The sequence below is a fragment of the Lissotriton helveticus genome, chromosome 5_1 (genome assembly GCF_964261635.1).
Source record: "Lissotriton helveticus chromosome 5_1, aLisHel1.1, whole genome shotgun sequence".
Classification (NCBI taxonomy): Eukaryota; Metazoa; Chordata; class Amphibia; order Caudata; family Salamandridae; genus Lissotriton; species Lissotriton helveticus.
The window spans coordinates 30,496,781-30,523,924 of record NC_136065.1 but is presented as its reverse complement, the minus strand read 5'-3'; positions in this window follow the sequence as shown (position 1 = coordinate 30,523,924).

The following is a 27,144-nucleotide window of genomic DNA, read 5'->3' as shown; positions in this document are numbered from 1 at the left end:
GGGCGGGTGTTCCATCAGCCATTGCCATGCGTCGTCCGGGCGTGTAAAAAAATGTGTCTTTTCTTTGTAGAGTACTTTCAGTTTCACTGGGAAGAGCAGCATGTATTGGATATGTAATTCCCTGAGTTTTGCTTTCACCAGATCAAAAGAGCGTCTCTGTTTTTGCACTTCCTGGCTGAAGTCCGGGAATATCATTATGTGGGCATTTTCCATTCTAATCTCTCTGTGTCCTTGCTTCCTTCAGGATCACGTCTCGATCCGCGAAGTTCAGGAATCGTGCTATGACTGGCCGCGGTCGCACCCCCTCCGGTGGTTTAGCCAGCAGCGCCCTGTGCGCCTGCTCAATCAGGAAACAGTTGGAGAACTTTGCCGTCTAGAAGGTTTTTTGTATCCAAGAGTGTAGAAACGCTGCCATGTTTTCCCCCTCAATTCCTTCTCTAAATCCGACAAAGCGGAGGTTGTTGCGGCGGGCCCTATTTTCCGAATCGTCCACTTTCCATTGTAGCTGTCGATGGGTAGCCTGGAGCTCCGCCATATCCCTCCTGAGGGTGGTGATGGAGTCCTCTGCCTCGCCCAGTCGTGTCTCGGCCGTGGTCACCCGCTCCATGAGGTTCCGAAGGTCTTGGCGTAGCAATGTGACCTCTGTGCCCACCTCACCAATCTTGACCTCTAGGGCCGCTTGTGATGCCTGTATATCCTCTCTGGAGGCTTGTATTGCTCCCAACAAGCGCTCTGTGTCCAACTGGGGGGCCGGGGGGATAACCTCCGTGGAAGCCTGTGTCATAGCGTAACGATCCAGTGTCCCCTGGCGTGGCGGTCTGGGGGTGGCCTCCCTTTTGCCCATCTTGTCTGTTTCCGGCGTCCCGGCTCCCAGGTCCGGCACCCCCAAGAATCTCCTTCTCTCCACTGCGGTAGAGGGAGGGGTGTGGGGGGGTGTGTGGGGGGGGAGCGGATCGGTGGACGGCAGTCCCCGTTGTCTGGAGACTCTTGTTCCTCAGGACAGGGCGTATGTGCTGTCCCCCAGCCCAAGCGTCCTGAACTGGGCTGCCTCCACGTGCGCGGTCTTCCAGCCTGTGGGCCAGCAACTCGGGCCCCTCTTAACGCGAGCCTCAGCTTCGCTCCTGAACGGGCAGCTGCCCCAGCCTGCCGGCGGGTCATGGGGGAGGGGAGGGGGGAGGGAGCCCTCCGCCGCGTCCAGGTGCCGATCTCACCTCTACCCCGTGATGGCACCTGCCGGCCCCGGCGGCGTTAGCTGTTCTCACCGGTGTAAAGAATATGAGAGAAGACCCCACAGGTTCCAGGGAACAGGGTACTTTCGACACTACCAAGTCAAAGGACTATCCCTGGAAGGGTTTGTGTGTAGGAATACTAACACCAAACTTACAGTATTCCTATCTCACTCACTCACCGCACGTACTCAATCTATTGCACAAATCACTGGTCACAAACTAGATTATAACGTTTACAATTTTTTTTTTTAAGAATATATTTGTTGGGGGGAGGAGCTACGCGCGCATCCGAGATGGCCGCGTGAGCACAGGGCTCTCGAGTCCCTCGCTGCCCTCCACATATATCCTGAAAGATATCCTGACTTTGACCACGGGTTCTTGAAGATGAACCTCAGCTGACACCTTAGCTGTTTTCAAAATTTCATTTGGACTTCGGGAACCGCAGATATGTCGATCGGAGTTTTTGAGGCCCGCCCTGCGGCGACACCGGGAGCTGGCTCACCAAGACGCCGGGGAGTAGTTGAACAACAACGGCCTGAGGGGCTACCCCTGTTGCCCTGAGTTGACATTTGGTTTCGTTTCTGGGCCTCTGTCTCCTCTGCTTGCGTGATTGCCTCGCGCCCCCATCGGGGTCCAGCCTAACTCTGCTTCCTGATTATACGCCAACTGTCGTGAGGGTTTGGGTGTTGGGCTGCGCTGCTGCTTTTGCCCCCTCTGCCCACTTTCGTGATTTTCAGTGGTCTGGTGGTGAGAGGCCATTTTCACCAGGTCTCGCAGGCCCTTTCGGGGCTCACCATTCAAAATGACTACCAGGCCTGACAACGAGAAGCGGAAGACTAAAACGCCTCTACGTGGGGGACCGGTTCAAACCAATGTCATGGATCGCTATACCCAACCCAAGGAGTCCCCCGGTGGCGCCAGTCGAACCTTGGAGGGCCCCACTGACGACCCAACTGCGTTGACCGAATTGACTCTGCAGGATGTCATGGGCGCCATTGCCAACATGAAGGCTTCCATTGGTCAGCAATATGAGGCTCTCGCTCTCAAAATTGATACTGTGGCAGTTGATGTTACTTTGATCAGAGCAGATTTGTCAAAGACCAATGAAAGGGTCAAGTCTCTAGACCTGAAGACTTCTAGCCTCACGACCGATGTATCTGATCTGCAGACGGAAGTTGGGCGCTTGCGCTCCTCCAACGATCTCATGACCCATCGACTGGAGGATTTTGAAAACAGGGCCCGGCGCAACAACATACGCCTTATTGGGGTCCCTGAAACTTCTGGTGCTTTGGCAACTGATCTGCTTGTGGAAGACATCGTCTTGAATCACCTGGCCCCTACCGGCCTGAGTAAATTCTTTGCCGTGGAGCGTGCCCATCGAGTGCCGGGCGGCAAACCGAAATCGGGCGCCTCACCGAGACCTATCATCGCCAGGATCTTCAATTTTAGGGACAGAGACACTATCCTGCAGGCCTCAAGAGCAAGTGGCCCCGTAAAATTCGAGAACACGACGGTGAGTTTCTACCCGGACTTCACGCAGCTTGTTCAGAGACAAAGGATGGGGTTTCAGGGAGTGAAGCGAAGGCTGAGAGACTTGGGCCTGAAATATGCAATGCTATTTCCAACCAGGCTGCGTGTCGAATACGAAGACCGGACTTTCTTCTTTGATCGTCCTGACGGAGTTAGTGACTGGCTGGATACCCTTCCCAAACAGACTGACTCAACCGGGCATTCGGGTGGAGCCGTGGGCGGCGTATCGGAACAAGAGTGACATTATGATTCCTGATTTCTGAACAGTCACGTGTTATTCGGCTGAGTTCGATTCTTCTTCTATTACTGTGTTCCATTGCTATATACTCGAGGGTGGCGGGGGGAGTGGGACTCTTTCCTCCTCAGGGGTTTCTTTTTGTGGACTAGTTTAATGATAGGGCGACAGGCACACTGCAAGTTGGGGTGGCTTTTAAGTCTAACGCAGGGGTGCAGGGTGGGGGGTGTTGTTACGGGTTCTAATTGGGGGGTGGTTGGGGGTTCTTGGGTGTTGGTGAGTTTCTTTCAAGGCAATGTATCGTATTTCTTCATGATCAGGTCATTGTGTTCACTATGGGGCGGATTCTGCACTTCTTTCTGGGATGGGGGTTAGTGGGTTGAAACTGATGTGTTGGAATGTCAATGGTTTGGGGTATAGGATAAAACGTGGTGTGGTGTTACAGTTATTGCGGCGCCTCTCCCCCGATATTGTGTTGTTGCAGGAAACGCATCTGGTTGGGAACACGTGCCATGCCATGAATCGGCGAGGGTATCGTCTTGTGGCACACTCTGGCTTCACCTCTGGTTCTAGGGGTGTGGGTATCCTCGTCAGGTCCTCCCTCCCTTTGGCAATCGATGATGTGATTCTTGACGACAGGGGCGCTATGCTGCTCTCACTGGTAGATGGGAGGGGAGGACTGTCTCATTTGTTACTGTCTATATCCCGCCAGGTCTACAGACCTCGACTTTTGCGGATCTTGGGCGTGTAGTACTGGGGCTCCCTGAGGGCATCTTGGTGATGGGCGGAGACTTCAATTCGGTTGTCTCCGGTAACATAAATCGCTATCCCCCCAGGGATCTTCCCAAGTTGCAATCCTGGTTGAGTGGGTTCTTGGAGACACTGGGTCTGGTAGACTGTTGGAGGTTGCTGCACCCGGATCAGGTGCAATACACCTTTCATTCTGGAGCCCATGGCAGTCTGTCCAGACTCGACTATATTCTGGTGCTGGTGGTGCTGTCCTCCTCCGTCGGGGAGGTGAGGCACCTCGCCCGGGGCATATCAGACCACTCCCCTGTATGGCTTAGCATGGATACTACTATGAGTAATGAGGGACGGGTCGCCCCTATAAACCCCTGGTTTCTTCGCAACCCCAAGACCCGTGCTGAGTTGATGAAATCCCTCGATCATTATTTTGTTGAAAATGTGGGGTCTGTGTCATCTGCTGTTTCGTTGTGGGAGGCGTTTAAGACTGTGATACGTGGGCAGGCTTTATCTCTGATCGCTAACGCCAAGAAAAGTAAGCATCAAATGGTGGTCCGTCTGGAGGCGGAGATAGCCGAGCTGGAGAGTGATTTGGAGCGCGGACTGTCCCGTGCCAAGCTTCATTCCCTCAGCCTCAAACAATTGGATTATAGGACCCTGGTTACGGATGCCGCAAAGGTCATGAGCAGGGAGCAGCAGGGCAGACTGTATGATGTTGGGGATAAGGCGGGTAAGTTGATTGCGTGGCTGGACAAGAAAGAAAGGGCGAGTCGTGTAGGTCCTGTGATTGAGAACCTTGACGGAGTGTGCGTGACTGACCCGGCTGCAATTGTTGAATGCTTTGCGGAGCACTTCCGAATTGTGTATGCTCCGGTCTCTGACAGGCCGGAGGATGACTCTCATTTGTTGCTCCGCGATATTACTTTGCCCTGCCTGTCTGAGGCTGATAGAGACCTGATGGACGCGGTGCTTTCGGATGATGAGGTGGCTACCGCCATTCATTCAGTGCGCTCTGGCAAGGCCATGGGTCCTAATGGTCTGCCCATTGAACTGTATAAATTGTGTCCGGACAAAATGGCTCCGTATCTTCGTGATATGTTTCTAGAGTCCTGCAACTCTGGCTCCCTTCCACGTGATCAACGTCTTGCTAATATCGTAGTGATTCACAAGGAGGGGAAGCCACGAGATCGCTGTTCATCTTACAGACCAATCTCGCTTCTAAACGCTGAACCGAAAATTCTGGCTAAGTTATTAGCTAACCGCCTGACGAACGTCATCTGCGACTTGGTCCATCCCGATCAGTCCGGTTTTATCCCGCACCATAACACAGCGCTCAACCTGCGGCGCTTGCACGGTGTTCTCGCGAGGGCAGAGTCTTTTCGTGAGCCGACCATCTTGGCTTCCTTGGATGCTACGATGGCCTTCAATACTCTAGAGTGGCCTTATCTCTGGGCCGCTCTTGTGAAATTCGGATTCGGCCCCGGGTTCATCGGCTGAGTGAAACTTTTGTATGCGGAGCCACTGGCACAGGTGGTTGTTAATGATCGAGTCTCTGCGTCTTTTGTCCTCGGGAGGGGCATGCGACAGGGCTGCCCATTGTCACCACTGCTTTTCGCGCTTGCCCTTGAGCAGCTGGCTGCCTGGTTGCGCTGGGAGCCCTCGCTTAAGGGGATCCAGTTATCCCTGGACTTCGAGGATCGCGTCTCGCTCTATGCGGATGATATCCTATTGTACCTTACGTCCCATCGAAAATCTCTGAATGTTTTGTTCGATGTGCTTACATCGTTTGGGAAGAATTCGGGCCTTGTGATCAACTGGGCTAAATCCTGTGTATACGTGCTCTCGGGCGGTCCCCCTCCCTTGCCTCACAGATGCCCCATTCGGGTCTCTCCGACGGGCTTTAAGTACTTGGGGATTTTTATATCTTTGGACCCGGTGGCTCGCTATGAACGTAATCTACTCCCTCCCCTTCAAAGATTGAGACTTGAGGTTGTGCGCTGGAGCGGCTTGCCTCTATCACCACTTGGGCGCGCAGCCCTTTTTAAAATGATGGCCCTGCCGCGGTTTTTGTACGCGCTTCAGAATACGTTCGATATTATTCCGGTGAGCTACTTTTGAGAGGTTGAGAGCCTGCAGAGACGGTTGATCTGGGATGGGCGTTCGCGTATTGCCCTCGCTAAACTTACTCTTCCCTGGTACGACGGGGGTATAGCGCTGCCGGATATTAGGCGTTACTATTGGGCCTCGCAGCTGAGTGCGATCAATCATGCGACATACGCTCCTGCTCCTAACCCGGCGTTCGAGATGGATAAATATTTGCTACCGGGCGGGGACTACAGAAGGGCGCTCTACTCCAAGGCGGCGGGCAAGGATTTATCTGGACCTATGTGGTATATAAATAAATAATACCGGGACTATTTTTGACTAAATTAACAATAACAGATAGCTCAATAAATAAGAGGCAGGATCCGATGTGTCCGAGTCAGAAGGATTTATTCAGGCAAAAAGGAAGGGACTGGAACGGGACAGCCTGAAATAAAATGGAGAGGCAGCTGCCCCATTTCATCGACAGTGCAGCATATATATAGTAAAACATTACATTACATTACATACAGTAGGCGTAACTGGTGACAAGCGTAAGATAAGAACAAAGTAGGCGTGAAAAAGAAGGCGTGCACTGCGACATGTGATGTGAACGTCACAGAAGTGTCATGAATGGGCGGAAACATCGAGGGGGCTACTCGAGCAGCTGGGACCTTTAACCTAGTGGTGCGCGCAAACGGGCAATGACGTATTACCAGGGAGAACTGGGGGCTATGACTTCTGCACTAGAAGAGGAGACTAAAGTCTGCGGTGTCAGGATGACATGTACCTATATCATATCTGGTATCTGGTGTTTGGAGTACATGTTGATAGAATCCAAAAGTTATCAGGGCAAAGGCTACTTGACACTAAGGCTGGTGCATGCATCTATTCTACATGTATTGCGTGTGTTAGGAATATTCTATGAATATTAATACATCTTACATGGAGACAGAAAGGCTAGACCCTGGCTGAGACTATTGATACGATTCAGTAGCTTAGGAATGCAGAGAAGGAGGGCTGAACTGATAACTAGAAGCATAACATACTCTTGGCAGACAGGCAGGCAGAGCCAGGCCGGGCCGGGCACTGTGCGGCAGGAAGTAAGTGAAGGGTCAGGGATGCAGGTGGGGGCTGCATCGCTCCTCGGAGAGGGTTCAGGAGACTGGAGCTTGAATCTGGTGTCCGGGCCCCTTTTGAGGCCTAGAAACGGGGACAATTCAATGAATTAACGTGCACACTGTAAAACGTGGCAACATAGGCCTAATACTCGTTGCTTTTACGAGAACTGGAAACTGGCATACTAGAGTTGGACACAACTATGATTGCGTCTTTAATCGATCATGAGGGGGATACATGCATATCGGTCATGCACATATAACATAGGATGGGGAACACGTAGGCACATATAACATGGCAAAATTTACTTTTCCACATTCCCTCCTTGTGCCCTACGTTTCCATCAGGAAACATCAATATTCATGATACCATCTATCATTTCATATAGCATCATTTGCTCGTCTCGAATTGTCTTAGAACGGGATTTAGGACTAGGAATACAAGAGGTAGCACACATGCCGCAAATCGCAGGGCCACATTGTAAACAGAGGCAGCAACTGAATATAATCATTACTGCTATACCTAGGAATGACAATACTTTCCATCCCCAGGCAGATATAATACTCCAGAGCCAACCGGACCATGTCCAGGTGCCTGGATTCTGGTGTAACTGATGGGCAATTTTATGAAGTCTGGTTATAGCTGAAGAAACAGACGGCGCGTTATTAGGAATGAAAATGCAGCAACTAGATCCGATGACTCTACATGCTCCTCCTCTATCGGCCAGTATGACGTCAAGAACGAGACGATTTTGGAGCACAACAAATCTCATAGCAGATTGCTCTTCGGTTAAGTTACCTAGAACGGAAGTAGTCTCATTCACTACTGCTTCAAGGGTTCTGGTTAGCCTACGTATTAACTTACTATTCTGGACAGGTCCTATAAAGAAAAAGAATCCTTTATTGAAGTCTTGATATTGTTCTAGAGCAGTTTCAGTTTGATCGACAATTGGGGACTCAGTCTCCCTTCTATGTCTAATGTGGACTAGATGTGTGTTTCTGTGATAATCGGATGGGGCTAGAAAAACTGGTGGCAGTAGGAAGGCAATGTAACATGTTCCATCCCAATCACGGGGTAGACGAACATATGCGGTCTGACCACAAACAAAATAAGAATGACGTGAGGCTTTGAAAATAGATTTCCCACTGTCACTATACTCGACCACAGTAGTACAATCACTATGTCCTACATGTGCGGAACCATTCTTTCTGACACATAATTCGCCTTTGACTGGTAGTACTGAAATATCAGGCAAATCTGGAGTGGTATCGGACGGGACATTCAAGACCATGAAATTCGAGGAATAATTACCTAAATCATATACTTCATTTTCTAGATCTAACCCTGTTCTATGGGAAAGACCTTGCTTGTCTGGGAAACATGTACGATTCAGAAAGGACATATCAGTCGAAGATGACGTTAACGTGGACCATGCTCCACACGAACCATTATGTGAAAATGGATAAGGAAAGAGTGGCAGAACTCCCTTCGGTGTCTGGAAAGGGGGGAGTCGACCACACACCCAACAATTAGTGGCATTGCTGGTCTGGTGTGAATAATGCAACATTCGGATAAAACTATTATTACGCATAGCAAGACGATAGGATAACTCGTGAGGAGGCAGATCACTAAATGTGTGCTCTACTGTAACATTAGAAAACATATGTACATGTGAAATAGGAAAACATAAATGTAACGCATAACTTATGCATGTAACCATAAGACTCAGAAACAATAAAAAGAATAGAATGATAATACATCTCATAGAGTTTTGACTAACTCTCTCACTGTGTGGGTCTATCTCATACATGTCAGGAACCTGTCTAACCGTTTCACCCGAGAGGGACTTAGACAATTAAACTGGCTGACTTACTTTACTAGACCGGAGTTTTGCTTTATACTCCTGCTGCGGAGTTTTCTCTAACAGGGGAAGTTTATATTCATAGTCTGGACAGTTCTTAAGAGCGGGGCAGTCTTTGATAAATGTCTTTTGTCGCAATCCATGGAATTTCTTGATATGGCTGGTATGCACCCAGCCTTTACGTCCCTCGAGCTTGACGGCGGTCCTTGTTGTTAATAACACCAGCTGGGGCTCCTTCCAACGGGGCTCCAACGGACTTGAACGATCAAAATTGCGCACCAGGACGAGATCCCCCGGAACGACTTCATGCGGTTTCACCTCAGTGTTGTCTGGGAATGCAGCGGCAACCTGTGAACGACAAGAGTGTAGGGCAGACATCAAGGAAGCTAGGTAATCTGTCAGCATATTACTGGAAACGTCTGTAATGCTACGGGGTCTAGGTGTACCCCACATGTTTGGAGGGCGGCCGAATACGACCTCATACGGGGACAGACCTGATCTGGAATGTACAACCATTCTCATATTAAAAAGAGCAACTGGCAGGGCTACTAACCAATCTACACCTTTTTCTACACACACTTTAGCAATGCGGATTTTCAAAGTCTGGTTATGTCTCTCTACGAGACCGGCTGCTTCAGGATGGCGTACACAATGGAACTTCCACTGGTACCCTAACAGAAGGGAAACTTGTTTCATGAGCTCGGATGAGAATGGCTGGCCGTTATCTGAATACACGACCCAGGGTAATCCATAGCGGGGAAAGAACTCACGAACCAACTGCCTGGCAGTGGTCGCAGCTGTGTAATCTGGAACTGGATATGCTTCTGTCCACCTGGACAAAGCGCATACAACTACGAGGACATACTTGAAACCTCGACATCGCTCCATCTGAATGTAATCCATCTGGAGGACTTCAAAAGGGTGGTCAGGAGGATGGAATCCACCTTGTTCCACCGGGACACCTTTACCTGGATTGAACTGACAACATATCATACAGGTACGGACTTTCTGCTTGGCTGCTGCTCGTAAATGCTTGTTGAACCAAAGGTTCTGGATACTGTCTAACATGGCTTTTTCTCCTAGATGTGCTGGACTATGTGCGGTGTTAATAATGATTTGACCCATAGAGTCGGGGAGAAACCATGTGGCTTTTCCCTTCGTCAACCATCCTTGATCTGTCTGGACCCCTCCTTGTTCGGACCATTTCTTGATTTCATCGGGAGTAGCATGTAACTGTATATCTATGACATCTTGTGTAGGGTCCTTAACTGTCATACAAGTAGTCTGTTCTGGAGTGTGTGTCAGTGTCGTGTTAACTGGAATGTCTGGAGTCTGAGCTGTGACCTTGGCTGTTCGATCTGCTAGATCGTTACCTTGGGAAATGATATCAGTGACTTTCGTATGTGCCTTGCACTTCATGATAGCGATAGCTGTCGGTAAATGTATTGCATCTAACAGGGCTTGAATGAGGAGACCATGCTGAATTTTGGTTCCATGAGAAGTCATAAAACCTCGTTCCTGCCAGAGCATTCCAAAGTCGTGTACGACTCCGAATGCGTAACGTGAATCTGTGTATATGTTTACTTTCAGGTTCTTGGCACGTATGCAGGCTTGGGTCAGAGCGACAAGCTCTGCTGCTTGAGCAGACAGGGTGTCAATACGATGTGTTTCTATAACTTCGGTTTCAGTAGTCACTGCATACGCGGCTACTAGTTCTCCTGTACTTGTTCTCATACATGAACCATCCACATAAAGTGTCAGGTCGGGATCAGGTAATGCAATGTCTGTCAGATCTTGTCTTGGCTTTGTCATAGTGTTAACAACTTCCACACAGTCATGTGTGGCAGGATTTGAAGTAACTGACGGTAACAGTGTAGCTGGATTTAAAATGTTGCAGCGTCTGATTTCTATGTGTGGCTGGAACAGTGTCAGTTCATAACCTGTTAAACGTGCAATTGTCAAGTGCTGAGTCTGTGTTCGGTTTAAAGGAACTTCCACGGAGTGTGGAACTTGTACTGTCAGGGAGTGTCCTAACACTATGGAATCACTTTGTCTGATAGCTAGAGCTGTGGCTGCAACTGACTTGAGGCACGCAGGGAGAGCCTGGGCCACTGGATCTAATGTGCTAGAAAAATAAGCACAGGGCTTGTATTGTCCTGCTTGATCTTGTGTGAGAACAGATAATGCAGTACCATCTCGTTCTGTTACAAAAAGTGTAAAAGGCTTACTGTAGTTCGGTGTTGCGAGAACAGGTGCTTGGCATAAAGCTTTCTTTAACTCATTAAAGACAAGTGTATGTTCCTGGGCCCAAGGGAGGACAGTCGATACGGCTGCCTCCTGTGTCGTTAACTGTATCAGTGGCTTGGCTAGAAATGCATACTGAGGAATCCATTATCTGCAGTAAGAAGTGAGGCCGATAAAAGCTCGTACCTCCTTCTGTGTCTTGGGCTGTGGAAGATGTGCTATTAACTGGATACGGTCAGGTGTCAACTGCCTACCCCTCTTGGACAGTAAGTGTCCTAAGTAGACCACTTGCTGGACACAGAATTGCAATTTGGAAGGGGATACCTTGTGCCCCATTTCGGCCAGGAAATACAGAACTGTAAGTGACGCACGTTCGCAGTCACGTTCAGAACGGGCTGTGATCAGTAGATCATCGACATACTGGAGCAGGGCAGTGTCAGTTGGCATGTGAATATTGTCTAGTTGTCTCTTAAGTGCTTGACTGTAAATGCTAGGGCTTTCTGTGAAACCTTGAGGTGCTCGTGTGAATTTATAGCTTCTTCCATTTAAACAGAATCCGAAAAGGAACTGGCTGTCTGGATGAATGGGAACACTGAAAAATGTGTTCTCTAGATCGATAACTGTAAAGAACGTAGCTTCGGAATCAATGGCTGTCAATAGAGAAGAAATATCTGGGAATACTGGGTACTGTGGTACAATACATTTATTAAGTTCTCGAAGGTCAATCACTAATCGATAAACTGGAGGTGCATTTGGGTCAGTACGTTTCAGGACTGGAATGATAGGAGAATTACATACATTGGAGTCAGTTTCTACAACCACTCCTTGAACAATAAGCTCATCAATAATTTTGGATAAGGCTACTACAGCCTCAGGTGGCAATTTGTACTGTCTGATTCGTGGTAGAACAACACCTTGCTTTAGAGTCACACGATGGGGTGTGATATGCATTCTGTGGAAAAGTAAATTTTGCCATGTTCTGTGTCCCTACGTGTTCCCCATGTTATGTTATATGTGCATGATTAATATGCATATGTATTCCCCATGATCGATTAAAGACGCAATTACAGTTGTGTCCATCTCTAGTATGCCAGTTTCCAGTTCTCGTGAAAGCTACGAGCATTAGGCCTATGTAAAGCTACGTTGCCACGTTTCTCAGTGTGCACGTTATTTCATTGTAAAGTCCCCGTTTCCAGGCCTCAAAAGGGCCCGGACTCAGATTTAGCTCCTGTCTCCTGAAACCTCGCTGAGGAGCGATACAGCCCCCACCTGTATCCCTGACCCTTCACTTACTTCCTGCCTCACAGTGCCCGGCTCGGCCTGGCTCTGCCTGCCAGTCTGCCAAGAGTATGTTATGATTCTAGTTATCAGTCCAGCTCTCCTTCTCTGCATTCCTAAACTACTGAATCGCATCAATAGTTTCCGTCACAGTCTAGCTTTTATGTCTCCATGTAAGAGAAATACTGTATTAATGGTCAGTTAATATTCCTCAACACACACTACATGTAGAATAATTCATGCACCAGTTTTAGAATCTGTTAGCCTTTACCCTGATAACTTTTGGATCCTATCAACATGTTCTCTAAACATCAGATACTAGATAGCGTTTAGGTACATGTCGCTCTGACTCTCCAGACTTCAGTCTCTCCTTCTAGCGCAGAAGTCATAGCCCCCAGCTTCTCCCTAGTAACACGTCATTTCCAGCTTGCGCGCACCACTAGGTTAGAGGTCCCGGCTCCTTAGGTAGCCCCCTCCATGTTTCCGCCCCATTTATGACATATTCTGTTACGTTTACATCACATGTCTATGTATACGCCCTGTTCACGCCTCTTGTTACACCTACTTTCTACCTTATCTTTCGCGACTGCTACAGGCCCTGCCCACTGCTACGCCTATTGTATCGAACATCATGTATTTTGTTTAAGTATATATATGCTTGTGCCCTGTTACTAAGTGTTGTGCAGCGCTGCCATCCTATTCCCGTGCAGGTTGTCCTGTTCCTGTCCTTTATGCTGTATTAAACCTGCATACTCCTACTACCTCGAATCTTGACTCTTATTTATTGAGCTATCTGTTATTATATATCCAGTCAAAAATAGAGGTATTATTTATTTATTTACCACATAATGGCGCCCGAACAGGAACTTGCCCTTTCCCCACGCGCCGGTGAAGCCACGCAAGCCCCCTGATGCTCTGCAGCCGTGACGGAACCATACCGTGCACGTGCAGATATTTCTGCTTCAAGTATCCCTCAGGCCCACGGAGGAGACGGAGGTTGCGGTCCAGCATCCAGACGAGGCGGTGGAGGAACGCGGCGAGTCCCGACCAGAGCCCAAGCCGAGAGTCCAAGGTCCGAGGTATCCGGAGGCCCACCCGTAACAGAAGTCCGAAGGTCGTCCGTCCGGCGTCGTAGCAGTCCAGTCCAGTCCGAGGCCTTCCGTTCTTGCTGCCCGGTGAGTACCGTTGCTGGGGTAGTATCTAGACAGGGTCAATTGAATTGTCTCTGGTCCGTGGGTTTGGGGTACACAGATCCAACACGAAGTGTCCACTTAGGTGGGTGCGGGTCCTGACGTGTCTCTTTATGAGACCGGTATGTTTCGTACTGTTTCAGCAGTGCATCTAGTAATTCTAGTAAGTTCTGTTCTCGAGAAATTTATGTATTCTGTTTCCAGTATTCCAGGTAGTATTTTGTCAGAACTGTTATTTTAAATGTCATTCATGTATTTCAATGTCGTGGTATGAAAGTGGTGTATCTTCAGTAATTATCGTGTTCATTGTGTATTGTATTGTGTCTAGACTCCAGCCCAGTCATGCCTTTGTTTTCCAAGTTACGTCAGTTAAAAACTAGAAAAGGTCTGTTAGAAGAAGCAGTTCCTGTCCCGCCTAGGGACAGTCCAGGTCATTTTATGTATCAAAAGCATGGCATAAGTGCCATATTATATCTAGATTTATGGGTGGAGTACACCAAACAGTTAGAGGAAAAGTATAGATGGCCCGTATCGGGTACATGGGATGCCGAGTGCATCATGCGAGTAGAAGAAGTATTATGGAAAAAGAAAGCCAGACAGTCACAGAAAGATGCCATCGAGTTATGGCGCAAAGAATCTCATAAAAGAACCGAAAAAGAAATCAGAAAGTCAGAATTAAGTAGGGAATCCTTAGAAAGAGCCCAAGAAAGGGAACTAATCGAGATAGGTGAACGAGTTAAAACCGAACAGTCAGACAGACAGAGAAATGCCCTTATTAAGGGTATGTATCCTCTTCTTGCCGAGGGCTTGCCAAAAGCAACCCCGGAAGCATCCAGTAATTTTCCGCCACCTTTAGTTCCGACCAAGCTACGTCACAAACAGACCGCAGCAGATATTTTTCTCTCGTCCTATTTGGACGACACAGTCCCAGAATATGCAAATCCTGTTCTACCAGCTCCTGTAAATAATGTAATTCATGGTCTTCCAGACACCGGGGCACCTGTTGCAGTACCTGTTACGGTACCCCCGGTCCAGCCCGTAGTACAAATTCCCGCCACATCAGTCACTCTGCCAGCACGAAGAGTATCAGTCGACGATTCCAGTATAGGGGCCGCGGGAGGAGGTCCTCCTGGTACCCCGCCGCCAAGTAGACGTTTAGGAGCAGCCGAGTTACATGAACGTGCGTTACAGCGTACGCCCAAATATCAGTCCATTGCAGAAATCAGACGAGTTCTTACTGAATGCTGTTATGATCCAGTCCCAGGCGAGGATAGTATGGTTCTATACTCCGTACGTATAAGACAGGTGTCCGAGTATTTGGTCACCCTACCGAATATGAAAGAAGATCTAGACAGAATGTATCGTTTCATTCGTACAGGACAAGATCCAGAAAGTATTGCTGAAGTCATGTCTCTCAGAAAAGCTGAGATCCAGTTCATGTTATTAAAGTTTCTGATCAATTGTTTAATACGGGAACAAGATTCCCCGACTAAAGATCCGACCGAAATGAAAGTTCTGACAAGGTGGAGTGATAATATAGCCGAGGGTAAGCACAAGACACTCAATAGTATAGAGAGTATGTACAAGAAAATTCGTAAAGAAATAATCAGGTTACACGAGCAACGCAAAGAAGCACAAGTAAGCGAGAAAGAAAATTACTCTTCTACTGAAGAGGTAGAGGACGAGAATACCGCCAGAATAGCGTATGTAGGTAAATCTAGATTTCCAGACCGACATTTACGCCTAGAACACAAGAAAGTCTTTCATCTTCCAGCACCGGAACAAGGCTCCCTAGAACAAGTATTTCAAGCTACCGATCAAATTCTGAAATCACGAATCGGTTATAGTGAGTTAAGTACTATGCATGAACAAGAACTAGCCCGATCAGCAGTCCGATGGATTACTGATTCTACCACTTTTCCAGACGAAATAGTGGCACAAATGTTTCTGAAACTGCCCCCAGCCGAGCAGCGACTGGTGGGTATGTATATGATCCAACACCTCATTACACTGTATGAGGGTCAACATTCTGATCCAGGTCCGTTACATGATATCCTGAACGAGTTACTCCAGTATAGATGGAAAGGTTTAGGTACCGATTTAATTAGTGTCATTCTAGAACAGCGCCATAAATATAGAACGTTTTTGAACCCGCATTTTGTTCATGTCTCACCTCCAGAAAGTAAACCGTTTTATATAGACAGACAGAATCCGTTACGAGAAGTACACCCAGTTAGGACAGCAGATGGTGAAATGCAACGAGTATTTGTTTACACCCCAGTTACCAAGATGGAACTCTTAGAGATGAAGAAATTAATTCCCTGTCACGACAAAGATCCAGCAGGGTTCCACCGAGAATTAAAAGACATGCTTCGTATGGGAGAATACACGTATCCAGATATTATTAAAATGCTAAAAGTCCTGTTGCCCGCAGGGGTATACGAAAAACTCAAGGAAAAAGATTGGGAGGTGGGAGAGAAAAAGATCGATTGGACAGCTCTAGAAGCTGAAGATAAGATACGAGTACCAGGTACCGGTCTTGGAGAGAAATGTAAAGAATTACCAGAATTATTAATACAAGTTTTACCGAGATTATTAGCTACTAAAAAGGAAGACTGGGATGCAATCTCAGCCTGTAAACAGAAACAAGACGAAGACACTAGTGATTTTTATTCCAGATTTGAGAAATGTTTTATAATCAACAGTGGTTTGAAGACGAGTAGCGAGTCATACCCTCATCTTTTTGTTACTAAATTAGTCGAGAATTCAAGTCCACAAGTTAAGAATCGAGTTTTGAAAGTCGAAAGTACATGGCAAGCTAGTACTCCGTCCCAGATGTTACAGATGCTCCAGTATCACCAGAATAGAATCAGAGAAGAGCAAGAACACGAGAGAAGACGTATGAAAGACACAAAAATGAAAGTACTAGTTGCACAATCTGTTCCTCAAGACAGTCAGAAGAGGGGTCCGAATCAAGCCAGTCATCCTGCCGCTCCCGTTAAAGGGACATGCAATTATTGTAAACAGCCAGGTCATTTTATAAACGAGTGTGCAGTTCTGAAACACAATATAGCCACTGGTAAAACTAAAGAAAGACCACGTCCGCCTAGACAAGAACAAGTTTCACAGACTTCTCAGCCACAGAATGCACAACAGACAGTTCCAGCACCGCAGCCTATTGCTGCAACACAGCATGTTACACAGCAGATGTACCAGTATGCACAGTCCGAGTATCCAGAGTACCAAGCGTATTCATGAAACAGCCTAGAGAGGGAGGTAGGCTTGCCTCTCGTCGAGATTCCTGTAGATCAAGAAGGTCCCTATGTTCATAGTCAAGTATTAGGGAAAGACAGAAAGTTTCTGATTGATACAGGGGCAAGTAGGACGACTATTAGTCACGACGAGGTTCCAGGGGCTCCGCTCTCAGGCTCTAGAAATGTTTCCCTTGGATTTTCAGGAAAGCCTATTGTAAACGAGATATCAAAGCCAGTTACTCTAGAAGTTGGTCCATTGTCCCGAACTACTGATCTATTGCTTACGAAGTCTTGTCCAGAAAATGTGTTAGGCATTAAGACACTGAAAGAATTAGGTGCAGTTATTTGCTGTTCCCCAGAGGGAATACGTTTGTTTTTACGTGACTTCAAGGGTCACTATGTTTTGCGAGATTTTGATCCGCGATTGTCTAATGTTCCGCAGCATCTATGGGCGCAAGGTCCAACTGATGTTGGTTTCATGCAAATCACACCTCATCGTGTGACTCTCAAGCAAGGTGTAGTGTTACCACGAATCAGACAGTACAGATTGCCACCTGAGGCTGTAGCAGCCTTATCCAAAATTATTGACGAGCTTATGGCTCAAGGAGTAGTTGTAGAAACTGACTCCAATGTATGTAATTCTCCTATCATTCCAGTCATGAAACGTACTGATCCAAATGCTCCCCCAGTATATCGATTAGTGATTGATCTTCGAGAACTCAATAAATGTATTATCCCCCAGTATCCAGTTGTTCCAGATATCTCATCTCTATTGACAGCCATTGATTCTGAGGCAATATTTTTTACAGTAATCGACCTCAAGAATGCATTTTTCAGTGTCCCGATTCATCCAGACAGCCAGTACCTTTTCGGTTTTTGTTTAAATGGAAGGAGCTATAAATTCACACGAGCTCCTCAAGGTTTCACAGAAAGTCCTAGTATTTACAGTCAAGCACTTAAGAGACAACTAGACAACATTCACATGCCAACTGACACTGCCCTGCTCCAATATGTCGATGATCTACTGATCACAGCCCGTTCTGAACGTGCTTGCGAGCGAGCATCACTCACAGTTCTGTATTTCCTAGCCGAGATGGGGCACAAGGTGTCCCCTTCAAAGCTTCAATTCTGTGTCCAGCAAGTGATCTACTTAGGCCACTTACTGTCCAAGTGGGGTAGGCAGTTGACACCTGACCGTATCCAGTTAATAGCGAGTCTTCCACAGCCCAAGACACAGAAGGAGGTACGTGCTTTTATCGGCCTTACTTCTTATTGCAGACAATGGATTCCTCAGTATGCATTTCTAGCCAAGCCACTGATACAGTTAACGACACAGGAGGCAGCCGTATCGACTGTCCTCCCTTGGACATCTGAACATACACTTAGTTTCAATGAGTTAAAGAAAGCTTTATGCCAAGCTCCCGTTCTAGCTACACCGAACTACAGTAAGCCTTTTACACTTTTTGTCACAGAACGCGTTGGTACAGCATTATCTGTTCTCACACAAGATCAAGCCGGACAATACAAGCCCTGTGCTTATTTTTCGAGCACATTAGATCCTGTAGCCCAGGCTCTGCCTGCGTGCCTCAAGTCGGTTGCAGCCACAGCACTAGCTATCCGACAAAGTGATTCCATAGTATTAGGACACTCCTTAACAGTACAAGTTCCACACTCCGTGGAAGTTCTTTTAAACCGAACACAGACTCAGCACTTGACAATTGCACGTTTGACAGGTTATGAACTGACACTGTTCCAGCCACACATAGAAATCAGACGCTGCAACGTTCTAAATCCTGCTACACTGTTACCGTCAGTTATTTCAAATCCTGCCACACAAGACTGTGTGGAAGTTGTTAACACTATGACTAAGCCAAGACAAGATCTGACAGATATTCCATTACCAGACCCCGACCTGACACTTTATGTGGATGGTTCATGTATGAGAACGAGTACAGGAGAACTAGTAGCCGCGTATGCAGTGACTACTGACACTGAAGTTATTGAAACACACCGTATTGACACCCTGTCTGCTCATGCAGCAGAGCTAGTTGCTCCGACTCAAGCCTGCATACGTGCCAAGAACCTGAAAGTTAATATTTACACAGATTCACGTTACGCATTCGGAGTTGTACACGACTTCGGAGTGCTCTGGCAGGAGAGAGGTTTCATGACTTCTCATGGAACCAAGATTCAGCATGGCCTCCTCATTCAAGCTCTGTTAGATGCAATACATTTACCGACATCTATCGCTATCATGAAGTGCAAAGCACATACTAAAGTTACAGACATTATTTCTCAAGGTAATGATCTAGCAGATCGAACAGCCAAGCTTACAGCTCAGACACCAGACATATCAGTTAACAAGACACCGACATCCACTCTAGAACAGACTACTTGTATGACAGTTAAGGACCCTACTCAAGATGTCATAGATATCCAGTCACATGCTACTCCTGAAGAAATTAAGAAATGGTCCGAACAAGGAGGGGTCCAGACAGATCAGGGATGGTTGACGAAGGGAAAAGCCACATGGTTTCTCCCCGACTCAATGGTTCAAGTCATTATCAATACCGCACATAGTCCTGCACACTTAGGAGAAAAAGCTATGTTAGACAGTATCCAGAACATTTGGTTTAACAAGCATTTACGAGCTGCAGCCAAGTAGAAAGTCCGTACCTGTATGATATGTTGCCAGTTCAATCCAGGTAAAAGTGTCCCGGTGGAACAAGGTGGATTCCAGCCCCCTGACCACCCTTTTGAAGTCCTCCAGATGGATTATATTCAGATGGAGCGATGTCGAGGATTCAAGTATGTCCTTGTAGTTGTATGCGCTTTGTCCAGGTGGACAGAAGCATATCCAGTCCCAGATTACACAGCCGCGACCACTGCCAAGCAGTTGGTTCGTGAATTCTTCCCCCGTTATGGACTCCCTAGGGTCGTGTATTCTGATAACGGCCAGCCATTCTCATCTGAACTAATGAAGCACGTTTCCCTTTTGTTAGGGTACCAGTGGAAGTTCCATTGTGTACGCCATCCAGAAGCAGCCGGTCTCGTAGAGAGACATAATCAAACCCTGAAAATCCGTATTGCCAAAGTATGCAAAGAGAAAGGTGTAGACTGGCTAGTAGCCCTGCCAGTTGCATTGTTTTATATGCGCATGGTCGCACATTCCAGATCAGGTCTGTCTCCTTATGAGGTCGTATTCGGCCGCCCCCCGAATATGTGGGGTACACCTAGACCCCGAGGTATTACAGATGTTTCCAGTAATATGCTGACAGATTACCTAGCTTCCTTGATGTCTGCCCTACACTCTTGTCGTTCACAGGTTGCCGCCGCATTTCCAGACAATACCGAGGTGAAACCGCATGAAATCGTTCCCGGCACCCTGGTCCTCGTCCGCAATTTTGATCGTTCAAGTCCGCTGGAGCCTCGCTGGAAGGAGCCGAAGTTAGTCCTCTTGACCACCCGTACTGCCGTCAAGTTGGAAGGCAGGAAGGGGTGGGTGCACCTGTCACACGTCAAGAAATTTCACGGACTAAAAACTGTTTCCAAGAACATTTCCAGGGATTGTCAAGATTTTAAAGACTGCCAAGATACTATTCTTAAGGACTGTCCCGCAATTGACTTTGCCTCAAATCCTTCCCTGTTAGAGAAAACTCCACAACAGGAGTATAAAGAGAAGCTACGGTCTAGTAAAATAAGTCAGCCAGTTTAATTGTCTAAGTCCTCCCCTAGGTGAAACGGTTAGACAGGTATCTGACATGTATGAAATAGACCCCCATAGTGAGAGAGTTAGTCAAAACTCAATCCGATGTATCGTTTTTCTAAGTTTTATATTGTTTTTAAGCCTGATGGTTACCTGCACGGGTTATGCATTTCATTTATGTTTTCCAATTTCTCATGTAAATAAGTTTTCTAATGCTACAGTAGAGCACACGTTTAGTGATCTGCCTCCTCACGAACTATCCTATCGTCTTGCTATGCGTAATAATTCATTTATCCGTATGTTACACTATTCACACCAGACCAGCAATGCCACTAATTGTTGGGTGTGTGGTCGACTCCCCCCTTTCCAGACACCGAAGGGAGTTCTGCCACTGTTTCCTTATCCGTTTTCACATAATGGTTTGTGTGGAGCATGGTCCACGTTAACGTTATCGTCAACAGATATGTCCTTTCTGAACAGTACATGTTTTCCAGACAAGCAAGGTCTTCCCCACAGAACAGGGTTAGATCTAGAAAATGAAGTTTATAATTTGGGTAATGATTCTTCGAATTTTATGGTCCTGAATGTTCAGTCTGATCCTACTCCAGACTTACCTGCTATTTCAGTACTACCAGTCAAAGGCGAATTATGTGTCAGAAATAATGGTTCCGTACATGTAGGACATAGTGATTGTACTACTATTGTCAAGTATAGTGACAGTGGGAAATCTATTTTCAAAGCTTCACGTCATTCATATTTTGTTTGTGGTCAGACCGCATATGTTCGTCTGCCCCTCGATTGGGAGGGAACCTGTTACATTGCCTTCCTACTGCCACCAGTTTTTCTAGCCCCATCTGATTATCATAGAAACACACATCTAGTACACATTAGACATAGAAGGGAGACTGAGTCCCCAATTGTCGATCAAACTGAAACTGCTCTAGAACAATATACAGATTTCAATAAAGGTTTCTTCTTCTTTATAGGACCTGTCCAGAATAGTAAGTTAATACGTAGGTTAACCAGAACCCTTGAAGCGGTAGTGAATGAGACTGCCTCTGCCCTAGGTAACTTAACGGAAGAGCAATCTGCTATGAGATTTGTCGTGCTCCAAAATCGTCTCGTTCTTGACGTCATATTGGCCGATAGAGGAGGAGCATGTAGAGTCATCGGATCTAGTTGCTGCATTTTCATTCCTAATAACGCGCCGTCTGTTTATTCAGCTATAACCAGACTTCATAAAATTGCCCATCAGTTACACCAGAATCCAGGCACCTGGACATGGTCCGGTTGGTTTTGGAGTATAATTTCTGTCTGGGGATGGAAAGTATTGTCATTTCTAGGTATTGCAGTAGCGATCATATTCAGTTGCTGCCTCTGTATACAATGTGGCCCTGCGATTTGCGGCATTTGTGCTACCTCTTGTATTCCTAGTCCCAAGTCCCGTCCTAAATCCCGTTCCAAGAAAATTCGAGACGAGCAAATGATACTGTATGAAATGATAGATGGTATCATGAATATTGATGTTTCCTGATGGAAACGTAGTGACAAGGAGGGAATGTGGAAAAGTAAATTTTGCCATGTTCTGTGTCCCTACGTGTTCTCCATGTTATGTTATATGTGCATGATTAATATGCATATGTATTCCCCATGATCGATTAAAGACGCAATTACAGTTGTGTCCATCTCTAGTATGCCAGTTTCCAGTTCTCGTGAAAGCTACGAGCATTAGGCCTATGTAAAGCTACGTTGCCACGTTTCTCAGTGTGCACGTTATTTCATTGTAAAGTCCCCGTTTCCAGGCCTCAAAAGGGCCCGGACTCAGATTTAGCTCCTGTCTCCTGAAACCTCGCTGAGGAGCGATACAGCCCCCACCTGTATCCCTGACCCTTCACTTACTTCCTGCCTCACAGTGCCCGGCTCGGCCTGGCTCTGCCTGCCAGTCTGCCAAGAGTATGTTATGATTCTAGTTATCAGTCCAGCTCTCCTTCTCTGCATTCCTAAGCTACTGAATCGCATCAATAGTTTCCGTCACAGTCTAGCTTTTATGTCTCCATGTAAGAGAAATACTGTATTAATGGTCAGTTAATATTCCTCAACACGCACTACATGTAGAATAATTCATGCACCAGTTTTAGAATCTGTTAGCCTTTACCCTGATAACTTTTGGATCCTATCAACATGTTCTCTAAACATCAGATACTAGATAGCGTTTAGGTACATGTCGCTCTGACTCTCCAGACTTCAGTCTCTCCTTCTAGCGCAGAAGTCATAGCCCCCAGCTTCTCCCTAGTAACACGTCATTTCCAGCTTGCGCGCACCACTAGGTTAGAGGTCCCGGCTCCTTAGGTAGCCCCCTCCATGTTTCCGCCCCATTTATGACATATTCTGTTACGTTTACATCACATGTCTATGTATACGCCCTGTTCACGCCTCCTGTTACACCTACTTTCTACCTTATCTTTCGCGACTGCTACAGGCCCTGCCCACTGCTACGCCTATTGTATCGAACATCATGTATTTTGTTTAAGTATATATATGCTTGTGCCCTGTTACTAAGTGTTGTGCAGCGCTGCCATCCTATTCCCGTGCAGGTTGTCCTGTTCCTGTCCTTTATGCTGTATTAAACCTGCATACTCCTACTACCTCGAATCTTGACTCTTATTTATTGAGCTATCTGTTATTATATATCCAGTCAAAAATAGAGGTATTATTTATTTATTTACCACATCAGTTGGACCTTGCGCCCATACATGCTGTGGTACATTCAATAATCTTGGATCAAAATCACGTAATACATAATGACCTTTGAAATCACGGAGGAACAGACGGACCCCTTCTGGGGAGCAGCATATGACTGCTCCTAATTCTTTTAACGTTTTAATGCCTAACAAATTTTCTGGACAAGACTTCGTTAGTAATAGATCAGTAGTTCGGGACAATGGACCAACCTCTAGAGTAACTGGTTTTGATATTTCGTTAACAATAGGCTTTCCTGAAAAACCAAGGGATACATTTCTAGAGCCTGAGAGTGGAGCCCCTGGAACCTCGTCGTGACTAATAGTCGTCCTACTTGCCCCTGTATCAATCAGAAACTTTCTGTCTTTCCCTAATACTTGACTATGAACATAGGGACCTTCTTGATCTACAGGAATCTCGATGAGAGGCAAGCCTACCTCCCTCTCTAGGCTGTTTCATGAATACGCTTGGTACTCTGGATACTCGGACTGTGCATACTGGTACATCTGCTGTGTAACATGCTGTGTTGCAGCAATAGGCTGCGGTGCTGGAACTGTCTGTTGTGCATTCTGTGGCTGAGAAGTCTGTGAAACTTGTTCTTGTCTAGGCGGACGTGGTCTTTCTTTAGTTTTACCAGTGGCTATATTGTGTTTCAGAACTGCACATTCGTTTATAAAATGACCTGGCTGTTTACAGTAATTGCATGTCCCTTTAACGGGAACTGCAGGATGACTGGCTTGATTCGTACCCCTCTTCTGACTGTCTTGCGGAACAGATTGTGCAACTAGTACTTTCATTTTCGTGTCTTTCATACGTCTCCTTTCGTGTTCCTGCTCTTCCCTGATTCTGTTCTGGTGATACTGGAGCATTTGAAGCATCTGTGACGGAGTATTAGCTTGCCAGGTACTTTCGACTTTCAGTACTCGATTTTTAACTTGTGGGCTTGAATTCTCGACTAGTTTGGTAACAAAAAGATGAGGGTACGATTCACTACTTGTTTTCAGACCACTATTAATAATAAAACATTTCTCAAATCTAGAATAAAAATTACTAGTATCTTCGTCTTGTTTCTGTTTACAGGCTGAGATGGCATCCCAATCTTCCTTTTTCGTGGCTAGTAATCTTGGCAAAACTTGTATCAATAACTCGGGCAATTCTTTAGCTTTATCCCCAAGACCGGTACCTGGTACTCGTGAATTATCTTCAGCTTCTAGAGCTGACCAATCTATCTTTTTCTCTCCCACCTCCCATTCTTTTTCTTTGAGTTTTTCATATATGCCCGCAGGCAACAGGACCTTTAACATTTTAATGATATCAGGATACGTGTATTCTCCCATACGGAGCATGTCTTTTAATTCACGGTGGAACCCTGCTGGATCTTTGTCATGACAGGGAATTAACTTTTTCATTTCTAAGAGTTCCATCTTTGTGATAGGGGTGTAAACAAATACTCGTTCTAGACCACCCCCCTCTTTCTTGACTGGATGCACTTCTCGTAACGGGTTCTGTCTGTCTATGTAGAAGGACTTACTTTCTGGGGGTGAGACGTGAACAAAATGTGGATTCAGAAACGTTCGGTATTTGTGGCGCTGTTCTAGAATGACGCTAATTAAATCGGTACCTAGACCTTTCCATCTGTACTGGAGTAACTCGTTTAATACATCATGTAGAGGACCTGGATCAGAATGTTGATCCTCATACAGTGTAATGAGGTGCTGGATCATATACATACCCACCAGTCGCTGCTCGGCTGGGGGCAGTTTCAGAAACATTTGGGCCACTATTTCATCTGGAAAAGTGGTAGAATCAGTAGTCCACCGGACTGCTGATCGGGCTAGTTCTTGTTCATGCATGGTACTGAGCTCACTATAACCTATTCGTAATTTCAGAATGCGATCGGTAGCTTGGAATACTTGCTCAAGAAAACACTGTTCTGGTGCTGGAGGAGGAAAAACTTTCTTGTAATCTAGGCGTGAATGTCGGTCGGAAAGTCTAGTTCTACCTACATACGCTATTCTGGAGGGATTCTCGTTGTCTACCTCTTCTGTAGAAGAGTCATACTCTTTCTCGGTTGCTTGCTTTGCTTCTCGTTTCTCGTGTATATTTATGATTTCCCTACAAATTTTCTTGTACATACTCTCTATACAATTTTGTGTCTTGTGTTTTCCATCGGCTATATTGTCACTCCACCTAGTCAGGACTTTCTTTTCTTCTTGATCTTTTTCTGGAAAATCTTGCTCTCTTATTAAACAGTTAATCAAAAACTTTAAAATCATGAGCTGAGTCTCGACTTTTCTTTGAACCATGGATTCGTGAATGCTTTCTGGATTCACTCCTGTACGGATAAAACGATATATTCTGTCTAGATGTTCTCCCATATCGGGCAGGGTGTCCAAATAGCTGGCAACCCGTCTTAAACGTAATGAATATATGACCATGTGATCATCGCCTGGAACTGGATCATAACGACATTCAGTAAGTGCTCGCTTGATATCTCCGTATGTAGTCACTTTTGGCGTACGCTGTAACGCTAGTTCATGTAGCGTCATACGTCTTGGTTGAGGCGGGGTACGAGGAGAACCTCCCCCCGCGGCTCCTAAACTAGAGTCGTCGGTATATACTGTACGTGCTGGTAGAGCGACTGCTAAAACGGGTACATGTACTGTGGGCTGGGCCGGGGGTGCTGTAACAGGTGCTGTAACATTGACTGGACCCACGGGACCAGTGGCTGGAGGAGCAGGAATTACATTATTTACGGGAGCAGGCGGAACAGGATTTGCATATTCTGGGACTGTATCGTCCAAATAGGACGAGAGAAAAATATCAGCTGCGGTCGGTTTGTGACGTAGCTTAATCGGGACCAATGGCGGCGGAAAATTACAGGGTGCTTCCGGGGTTGCTTTTGGCAAGCCCTCGGCAAGAAGAGGATACATACCCTTAATAAGGGCATTTCTCTGTCTGTCTGACTGTTCTGCTCTAACTCGTTCACCTTCTTCTATTAATTCCCTTTCTTGGGCTTTTTCTGAGGATTCCCTACTTAATTCTGTTTTTCGGAATTCTTTTTCGGTTCTTTTATGAGATTCTTTGCGCCATAACTCGATGGCATCTTTCTGGGACTGTCTGGCTTTCTTTTTCCATAATGCTTCTTCTACTTGCATGAGGCACTCGGCATCCCATGTACCCGATACGGGCCATCTATATTTCTCTTCAAGATCTTTCGTGTAGTCTGACCATAAGTCTAGATATATTATGGCATCTAAGCCGTGCTTGTGATACATAAAATGTCCTGGACTGTCCCTAGGAGGGACAGGAACTGCTTCTTCGAGTAACCCTTTTCTGGTTTTTAACTGACGGAACTTCGGGAACAGAGGCATTTCGGGAATACACTTGAAACACAATATACAATAATCACAGTAATAACATAGCAAACAAAACTCCCATACCACGACATAAAAATACATGAATAACAGTTCGAACAGAAATACTACCTGATACACTGAAAACGGAACACATGAATTTCTTGAGAAAATGAAACTTACTAGAATTACTGGATGCACTGCTAAAACAGTACAGAACATACCGGTCCCATAAAGAGACACGTCAGGACCCGTACCCACCTAGGTGGATACTTCGTGCTGGATCTGCGTACCCAAACCCATCGGACCAGGAACAAACTAATGCTCCTGTCTAGATACCCCCCTGTGACGGTACTCACCGGGAAAGCAGAAACTGGAAGGCCTCGGACTGGACTGGACTGGACTGGACCACTACGACATCGGACTACGAACTTCGGAAACTTCGGTTACAGGTGGGCCTCCGGATACTTCGGACCTTGCTCTCTCGGCTTGGGCTCTGGTCGGGACGAACCGCATTCCACACCGCTTCGTCTGGATGTCGGACCGCAGTCTCCGTTTCCTCCGTGGGCCTGAGGGA